The sequence below is a fragment of the Echeneis naucrates genome, chromosome 21 (assembly GCF_900963305.1).
Source record: "Echeneis naucrates chromosome 21, fEcheNa1.1, whole genome shotgun sequence".
NCBI lineage: Eukaryota > Metazoa > Chordata > Actinopteri > Carangiformes > Echeneidae > Echeneis > Echeneis naucrates.
Genome location: NC_042531.1, coordinates 12,084,830 through 12,095,330, shown reverse-complemented (window position 1 = coordinate 12,095,330; position 10,501 = coordinate 12,084,830).

The window sequence follows — 10,501 nt, the reverse complement described above, 5'->3', positions numbered from 1 at the left end:
ATGCGTGGCAGTCGCAGCTAGTTTTCACACTTGGTTTGTGCCCTGTTGCAGACGTCTAAAGGCACACCAGTTTTGAAGTGTGAAGATGAATGTAAGACGCTGTGATAGCTAGTTGCCACTTCCTTTTCAGCTGGTACTTGTTTTTTCCAATGACAGTGGGGTGATGGCGTCACGCACATACAAATACGGCAAAAGCCCGTGACCAAGGAGGCATTGGCCTCAAGTGACATCATCACATCAAATCTTTGGAGGAAAGCTTATGTCCCAAAATACCAAACTGTGAATTACTGCAGAAAAAAAGATACATTTTTATTTTAATCTGAAACTAATGCATCTTTAAATGATGAGTCCGTGATCTTGACCGTACAGGGTTCAACAATAAGTCAATTAAAATCAATAATTCACATACTATAGAAATTTAAATGCACCACATAAATCCTGAAGCCTTCCACTATCCAGCTTTGAAGTCATTCTCCTGGAAATCATCTGCAATAGCCATGGCTTCCTTTCTCCTGTAACTATATTGTGTGAACCTCCTGGTCATTCATCTTGAGAGCAGGTGGGAAAAGGTCAACTCAGATGTGCTGGCAGCTAGCCTTGTGTCAGACTGAAGACACTGATCTGATAATGTCTTCATTAGCTGGTCTCAGCCCAATGGAAAAGCTCAGCCGGGAGCAGCAGCTCTGCTCTGCTGGTGACAGCCACCGCCTCAGGACTGGTGTGGGCCAGATGAGCCCGCGATAGCAGCTCACACACCTTTGGGCTCCATCAGTCACAATTTATCTGTAAGAAGGAGAAACTTTAGGGTCTGTCTCTGTGGATGACTTTGCCAATCTAAGCATGTGAAAGACAAATACAGCTCTCAGTATTTCATACGGCAAGAAATAACTGAATTGTATTTTTTTTTTTTTTGTTTGTTAATGCCATTTGTGTAAAATGTGAGCTTCCTCTCATACTGAAAATCCTACGTTTTTTCCACATAAACATAGAAAGCCCTCTTCCACTCTTTTTCCACCTCATCAAGCATCATATACATTTGTAGCCCAACAAGAAATCACATCAGCACACTTGGCGCTGCAGCTTCAAGTAGAGATGGTACTAATATCCAAAAAGAAAGCCCCACTGTGGCAATAATTTTGCTCCTGTATGCTGCAGCTGCATGCACACCGTCTGCTTTGTTCCTCCTGTGGCAGAAATCAGTTTATAGTCTCAGTGTGAAACTGCAGAGGAAGAAAGATCACTGCTACCTCCCTGACTGATGGGCCTCTGAATTTATTTCTGCTACCAGCAAAGTCAGCATGAAAAGATGCTCTCTGAGTGTGTGTACAAACATGTTTGATGCTTCAGGATAATGCTGTCACTCTGCAGCTGAAAAAAAGAGCAAAAGAAAGATGATTTTTTTTTTCTCATGACATAAACAAAACAAACAACAACAACAACAACAACAAAAAAAACCCCAGGAAAGTAGGCAGTGGCACATTTATTTATTTATTTTCCTGGGAACCATTTCCATGTGTTCAATAGTAGGGGTAAAACTGCCTGTCTGATTAATGTGAGATACATATTTCACAATTCGGATAGTCAATTGTCATTTTTGGTTCAGCAGCTATGTAACGATATCAAAATCTTCTCTACAACACTTTGAAATGTGTTTTTTTTTTCACCCTCTAAACTTTCAAGTGAAGTTTTTTTTAAGAAAGAAAATGGCTTGCAGGCTGAGATCCCTCTGCCTTATGAATAGGCAGTGAAGAGAGGTAGAGGTGAAGAAAAGAAAATGAAACACCTTCAGAGTCATCAGAGTGACTGCTATTGAATTTGTAGCACCTCATTTGGCCTCTCCACTTTATGTGTTGCTGCATGTGATGAGGTCATTTCCTCATCATCCACAACTGAGGCAGTTTGACCAGCACTCACTGTTGTCCCTCTTTCGGATGATTTGACCATATGGGTAGGATCGGCATCAGTCGGCCTATTACATCAACATCTGCTGATGGACAATCTTCATCGTTTTCCAATCCTGTTCCCTTAAATATTCGCTTGTACAGTAAAGCTGCATGATAAGATTGATAGCCCATCTGTCATTTCCGTCTGGGCTAACAGTAACGATGGAGGCTCCATCTCATGAATGCCAGTGATGCTGGCAGCCCCAATGTTTTTAGTCAAACACTAAAAAAGGCCAAACAGCCTTTGTGGCGTGTTTCCTGTCATTTTGTAGTCTCTCAAGTATTACTCTGCTAAAGAAAGCAGTAAGGGTGAGAGGAAAACCATGTAGTGAGTCATCCAGTAAGCATCACGGCTCCCAGTGGCATTCACCCACCCAGCTGGTTTTTATCGGCAGGTGTTCCTAAGACATATCAAGATGTCATCTGTGGGCTTTATGTCCTTTTTCATTTCTGTTTTGAATACCAGAAGCGAGGAAATGTGCTGCTAATTCACTCATTAGTCTTTTTTGCACTTGGCTTAAAGTTTGAACGTAGGAAACACTGTACTGTATGTTAGTTAGTCATGCTGCCAATCATGCAGTCTAAATCTGATGAGGAGTTGTTGCCTACGCTGTTGCTGGCATACCATCATGTGAGTTCACATGCCGTCTTGGCGGCTTGAAGCACGAGATATTCAAATTTTTATGATGCATAAATAGTTAAAGTGCAGCTAAAGGAAATAAAGCAGGGCTGTGGTGGAAAAATTACATTCCTGAATGTAGCTTTGGGTTGATTCTGGTTGACTTTGGTAGAATGATAACCCCTCACTGAAAACTATTTCACCCTTCAGTTGTGCTTCCAATTTAATCTAGTACCACACAGAATTGATTCTAATTCAGTTATTAAATCATTTTATAGCAATGATCTCAAAGGTGAATGTTTTTACCTCTGCCCACCTATATAACCTAGATCCATCAGCTGATGGTGACGATGATGGAGCTAAATGGTACAACTTCAAATTAAACAATTTAGGCAACGGGATAGATTTTTTTGGCACTCGGCAACAAGTCATATTTCAGCTACTGAAGCGTTTAAACAAATCACCAAAAACAACATGAGTGTAACAATAAAGGTTTCCTGTTGTTATGAAATATTCTTTGGAAAAATAAATGTACATGAATCTGTAATTAATGTTATTATATACTACATATTTGTGAGATACATTTAAGTATTTACATTCACAGCAAGAATGAATGTGCTTCAGGTTGAGAGCGGAAATAAAATATAGACAGAGGACATTGCAATAAATTGCTTGCTTTGGTGTCCTCATGGGATTAGCTGGCAATAAGGAAAAACTATCCACCAGCTCCTCCACTGACCTAATGAAAGAAATCTTTTGGAGACCCTTTTGCTCTGACATCGGAACAAACCAAACATCAAGATCCTGTTTTTGTAGGAGACAATATCACAATTGAATCTCTCTGTTATTTTGTTGATGGTTATTGTAAGAGTTGTATGCCCTGAATTTGTGTCTTGTGAATATTGTATGTGCTGCTGTATGAAATTCAAGCTTCACAATGAAAACAGCTACACAAAATTCACAATGAACCGATAAAGTATTTTGTTGTAACCTAATCACTGCCCTTTAGCATTACAGTCACAAAAATGTCACATCCAGTATCTTGTGCTGATGCCTTTTTGTACTGAAGGTGGAAAAGGTGATCACCACCACAATCTGTAGCTGTTTGCTGTACACACATATCACATGCAGATGCAGAGTTCTTCTCATTCTCTCAAGTTTTTTTTTTTTCTACAATCCAATCCAATTGAATTGGACATTGGAAAAAATATAAAAGGAGCTCAGATAGTGCAATTTATTGGTTCATTTGCTTATGTTTGAGTGTGCTAAGTCAAATTCGTCCAGGTGCAGCAAAAACTGTGATGTGCCCAAACATATCTTTCCATTGTGAACATTCACTCCAGCGTAAGGGCTTTTGCCAGAGAAAGTGTGCACTTCTTTGTTTCCCCCTGGTTTCCCAGCACAGTGTTGACATGGCTCATAGTTATTCCTGCTCGCTCATTCATGCAAACGCTCTCCTCCTCACTCTCTTGCCTTTCCTATTTCCCAGTATGCCTCTCTCTCTCCCTCTGTCTTTTTATCCCTTCCCTTGCAGACTCATTCATCCATGGCTGGCACACCGGTGGCTAGCCTGCGTGCCATGCCTGATGCTCATAGGCTGTTTTCAGATCTCTGTCTCTCCCCTAAGCAAAAGAACAGATTAAATACTTAACTTTGTTCATTTCCCCCTCTCTCTCCCTTACTCCCCCATCCTCTCTCTTTTGCATGGCATTAAAAATTCATCCACTCTGTGTTGTGTTTAAAAGCACATTACGCAAGACTCTAAATATACCCCCTCCCAGGCAGGAACTATCTGTCCCTCACTGCTTTTATGTCTGCCCTCTGTCTTTGTGTGCACGTATGCATTGAGTATATGTGTTTGTTTGTAGTGCTTAGGCCCTCTTCATTGCTCTGATGCTGCATCTGTTATATCTGTCAAATCCCAGGGGAAGGTCAGCTACAGTGCGCAGGAAAGTCCCTCAGGTAGCAACAGGATGAAACACCAGGCTGACAACCAAAGAAAGGTTGAATAAAGACCAACAAATTCGATGCTGCGTGTCTTTTATATATTTTATCTTATGGTGATGAAGGTTATGTTGGGCGTGCCGCGGTGAAAAACAGCTCCTGTGTCTTATTTAGTGCAGCACCCCTCACTTCCTTCACCTGAAAGATGCCATTATTACTGCAATGTTTTGGCCCGTCGCTCTGATGGCCATTTATCGGAAAGAGATGGGCATTGAAAGCAGAAGAAAGTGCTGCTGTGTGCATCAGTCTCTCCCCAGGCTGGCCTGCCTGTCTGCCTCCAGCAACGAAAGCTGACAGTTGAACTGTTTGATGCTGCCTCCCGGATGAAAAGCCTCTGTAATTGGCTGCCATTACAAACTGTACACCATCCATGACAAAAGTAACATGCTGAACCATAACATCTTTTGAAATCAAGCTAATTGTTGTTAAAACAAGAGCCATGTATAGGTTTTTTTGTGTGTTGGTATAATGCAACATTTCTGCCTGATTACGATCATCTGCTGAAGTGATTTTCATTTGTGCATTATTGTTCAGTATGCTGTCTACTGAGCGCTTCAAAAGCCTTCACATTTCTTTTTAATGTGTGGCTTTTTTTTTTTTATCTTGATGATTCATGTACTTTCAGGTCTTCTCTTAATATTGGGCATAACTGTTCATGTATTAGTTGTACGTAATTCCCACCATTGAATGAATATAATGTGTAACTAATAAGTGTGGAAAATCCAGTTTAAGCACTGACGTGTGGTAGAAGTACCACACCAGACTGCTACATACTAGAGTGCACACACAGCTCACAGTCCTCTGGCGCTCTGTGCCACTTTTGCTTTTGCTGTACGGTTTTCGGTTCAGCGCTGCAGATCTAACCTCGATGAATATTACAAACCGGGCTTTGACAGAATAAGGGTTTTCCTCTGTTTTCTCCAATCCACTCCACACATGACACCTCATGCTTGCCAGCGCATCTCCCCGTAAACAACACCTGCCAACACAGTCTGCCATCCTGCACTGATGTGTGGCAGTTCTAACTCGATCACAATCATGAACACACCACCTGCAATCTACAAAGTTGAGGGGGCTGCCAAGTTCCTCCCTTGTTGAGACGTGTTTCTCTATCTGTTTATCTTTCTATTTTTCTCCCCCTTTTTTTGTCACTCCCGTCATCGCCATCTGCACCAGTTGTGTGTGCCAAGCGTGACAATGCATGGAATTCTATCTGTCTTATTCAGTGGCCGTAAACAATACAAAACAATACTCTTATACAATAGCTGTCATACCTAGATTGACAATTCCAAGCACATTTATTAGCAAGAAGAGGCTGCACAGCGTCGGAACGTGGCCGATTCATCTACCTGAGCACCTTGCGTGTTCTGTGTCCCCTTCCTCTCTCTCTTCAGCAGAAGCAGCTGTGAGTGACAGTAGTTGCTGCATCTTGGTCTGTTCTCTCTCCCCATGGGTCTAATTTGTGCAAGCTGCTTTTGAATTGTTGCAAAGAAGATGCAGGAACAAAGCCAGCTGAGGGGCTGGGGTGTGCGGGACCTGCTGTTCTTCTGTGCCTTGAGTTCTGTTTCCAATTAATCTAAATTCTTCCGCTCTTCTCTGCACTTCTTCCTCTGTCACTCCAGTGTGAGCCTTGTATTTGTATTCCTTGGTAAGTTAATTAAATAAAGGAGTGTGGTGGTGGAAGTTAGTGCGCTGAATCTGGGTGCCCATTCCCTTTCATAAGAAAGGTCACGGGTCGCTGATAAAGCTTTCATTAGTTTACATCAACTGATCAAATGGTCCTGCATTCATTAATTTATATTTATGCTACTTTTCTCATGACACATGGTGCTGCGATTACTTCCCCCTGTCTTATAATGTCACTTTTCATTTTCCTAGGCATGGCATTTATAGCAAGCAGCTAATGATGTCCTTCTAAGACTTCTTTCCATGCCGTGACTCAGAGACTCTGCTTCTTAGTGCAGAGTCACACTTTGCAAGTGAAAGTGTCATACTATAGTTATTTTCTCTACAGGGGACAGGATAAATCGGCAAGATCTGTGCTCTGCAAGAATAAAAGTCATAGGAATGAGCTGGGACCTTCAAAGTGTCACTTAACAAAAAAAGAAGAAGAAGAAATACAAGGTGTCTGGTTGACATGTGAAGATTAGTCACCTGCAACTTTAAAGGAAGCAGGCTGCAGAATTTCAGCAGTAAAAATGTGTCATTGCTCTGCCCAAGGACAGCTCCATTTGCCTTTATGTTGTGCTTTTTACACCTGAACCCCCAATGGCAACACCGAGGAACCTCTGTCCTGACACCTAAGCTGTAATGACATGCCGAATTACAACTCCCTGAGAGAGGAATTAGGTGGGCTAAAACCATACCTGTGACGGTACTTCCACCGAAACTAATAACTACACAAACCCCAGAATAAATGACCCATTCATCATCTTAATATACACTCTGACACGATCTACATACTGTTGAAGCTGCAAATTATGTTTTCTTACATCCGTAGGATCATAGACCATAATTATCTTGTGGATGTTCTGAGACCACCAATATAAAGAGAATGACTTTGTTGCTAAAAATGAATAAATCTGCGAGCCTCACCTGAACCTGCGCGAGAGGTCCTTTGTTTGATTTTATGTGTCCAGTATTACAAACCATATGACAAAAATAATGGTTAGCTATTATCTAGATTTAGGAACATGTCAGCATCACTAAAAGCGAGTCAGTGGACAAGAAACAATGGCCTCAGTTTAATCTCTTTTACCAAGTTTTCAAGGCAACAGAAATTAATGTCATGTGAAATTGAGGTGCTACCTTTTTACATGGAACAAGAATGAGACAATGGAAACGTAGTTTCAGTTAAAACATTACTAAAGTGAATATATCCTGTTGGCTTTAAAAATGTTTCTCCATATCACATGATTTGAAATTTTGAAATGTTAAACTCCATGTTATTGCTTTGGCAGGATAATGTTTTACATTGAAGGAATAAATTACTTCAGAATGTTGCCATAAAAAAATCAATCTTCTTTTTAGAATATCATGAATACAAGTGAGCATTGAAAGCAAAAAAAAAAAAAAACGAACCTGTCAATCAGAATGACCTTGTGGTTTATCCCTGACCTACTGCACTTATCTTAGCTGTGCAGTGACATAGTTTTGCCGTGCAAGGACAGATTATTACCAACATTTCGGGTCTGGTCACTTTCGGTTTTACTTCCAAATACAGTGGTTAAAATAATCTCATAATCTCATAATCTGGTTTAAGTGTTGCCTTGTTTAGAGGTTGTCTGATTGTGACTGCTCACGTTTCCTGTCCCGCTGAATTTTTCTGATATTATGTGGCAGGCTTCACTCAGCAATTAATGCTTGATGACTAAATTATTATTAAAACTGACAGAATAAAATTCCAAGTATCATAGGCACAATTTAACCTTATTGTATACATATACTGTACGTGAGAAGACGCCCACACACACACAGAAGAGTACATTAATTATATGGTATAGTAGCCCAGAGGCTCATTTCTCTCTCCTGTTTTTCTTACATTTGTGAGTATCTGGCAAAGTGAGAAAGGCAGGAAAAGCAGCCGGAGTCTAATCAGTTTTTTGAAAAGTAATATGCCTGCCATCGCCCAAAATATCAGCAGCATGACACGAAAATACATTTATTTTTTACAAACCATGGGTGAGAAAGCAAATGAAAGCCAGAGCAATGCTGGCAGGTAGATTACAACATCTGCAATAATACAGAATGGAGGCAAAAATCAAAGAGACATCCAACCAACAAAAATGAGAAACTAAATAGGGTAATGTATAATGGGAATAACGTGGGGAGCGGCTTGCATCAAATTTAACCACTAAAGGAACAGGAGAGGTCCTGCTGTGAGGATGAAATGTTCATCTGTGCGAAAAAACAACAACATCATTAAAGGATTTAATTTATGTGGTTCTTAAGTTTCAGATGTTTTTGTAACTTTCTACCTACTACAGCTTGGGAATGGATTGTCAACAACTTTAAATCTGTTTTGTACCGTTTTTTTTAAATGTTCACATTAGTAATGCGTTGTATACAGCAGCTGCTTCAACAAGGTGCAAAAAATATCAGGCTTTATCCACTTATTGCTTCTATACGGCTTCCTGGCTGATTTTATTTAGTTGCACATTTGCAGCTCCAGCCTGACTTTAATGATTCCAGAGACAAACTGAGACAGCTGCTAACAATGGTCCCAAGTGTCTGTTCTCTACAACGGGCACAGCCAACACATGATGTCATCCATGTAACACAATGAGCCTGACATCTCAGTGTGAAGAAAAAAAAAAAGAGCCCCACTGCTTTCCCTATTTGTGAGGGCAAAATATATAACTTGGAGCAAATCTTCAGGCCCGATTCACGAAATTACATAATATACCAGCATGTTGATTATAAGTTAGTGGACACAGAAAAACAGGAGGAAGCTGTTTTTTCATTCCTGACAGGTTTCCTTCCCCGTACAGCTGTTTCATGGGCAATTTGAGGAGGAAGAGAAGGATGTGAACATTTTCTGCCTGCCACCGTAACCCTAACCCTTCTGAGAAATACAGACTGAGAGGTTAGTTTTCACTAATTGTGTCATTTTTTATTTTTTATTTTTTAGTTAGAGGCAGCGCAGAGTCAATATATTCTAGGTTAAATTTCTGCCCACCAGCAAGCTTTACTATATGCGGTCACATACAGACACAAGGTGCGACAGGATGCATCCAGACTGAGAAGAAGAAGAAGGTATCTAGAGTGATGAGAAAGACAGCAGGTCTCAGGCAGTCACCAGACATCTTCTAACCTGACGTTTTGTCAGTTTAAAGGAAGCATTGTCAAGACTTTGTGCGCACCTGAATGTGTAATGAGTAAAAGCATGATTTTGTACTTAAATCTAATTGCGTCATATTAATTCACAAGTGCCTGCTTGCAGTTGTGTCAGACACACTTTGAAACAGAGACACACCCCTGGAAAGTGGAGAAGTTTTATAATTTTGAAACACTACCAAATAAGTTTTGCATGGTGCAGGGTTTTTGTTCGGAGGCTACGGCAAAGCAGAGATAAGAGCTTCCTGTCTACACATTCATGACCTCAAGTTACAACCCACAGTTTGTGAACAGAGACAGCCCTACTATGAATCTATTCATCATCCTGCAGAAGGATAACATTTGGCATTTGGCTGTTGAGTGTTGGGCAATTAAAAGTGCAAATATATGTGTTGCAGTATTTTGCCAGGTAGCTGCATTTGAAGAAGAGCACATTTAAAGTTCTGCTAACACGGACTTACACGGTGGAGGGCAAAAGACTGAAAGGGGACTGAAATGGTGAGCTAGTGGGAGCAGCAGTGAGAGGACTCAGTGATCATCCACCACTCTTCACGGGTTGATTGGTCATGCCTGAGGAGGGGAGAAAAGATGCTGTGAGTTGTCATAGAGGAGTGGCATGTGTGGGGAGGTAGGGGTGCTAGCAGCAACTCAAACGTCAGATGAAGACTGAGCCTCTTTTGTTCAGACCCGGCCGTATCCACCACTCTGAAATTCTCTTTAGACACAGTCGGCCTCTTCACTGTGATCCTGCCCCATCCAAGACAACGCTCCTTTGTTCCTGCTTGGCATTGACACATCTGCTTGAGAAATCTTGACTGTACTCTTCAGGCCACCCCTCACTCCCCCAGCTCTCTGAGCCAGATACCAGCCTTGTATTAAAACCACGAACACCAAATTTCTGTGCCATGCTATTTCCGTCAGCGCTGCCTCAGCTCCCCTCTCGCTTCTTCTTGGGCTCAGGGGACACAGAGCAGAGTCTGCCGGGTTTCCTCAGAGATAACTGCTGCCTCTTAAATAATTTAGTGCAGCCACAGAAAGCTCAGAGAAGTGAAGGACAGCAGTACAGAGCAAAAAATATAGTGGTGTATCTACCAGCTAT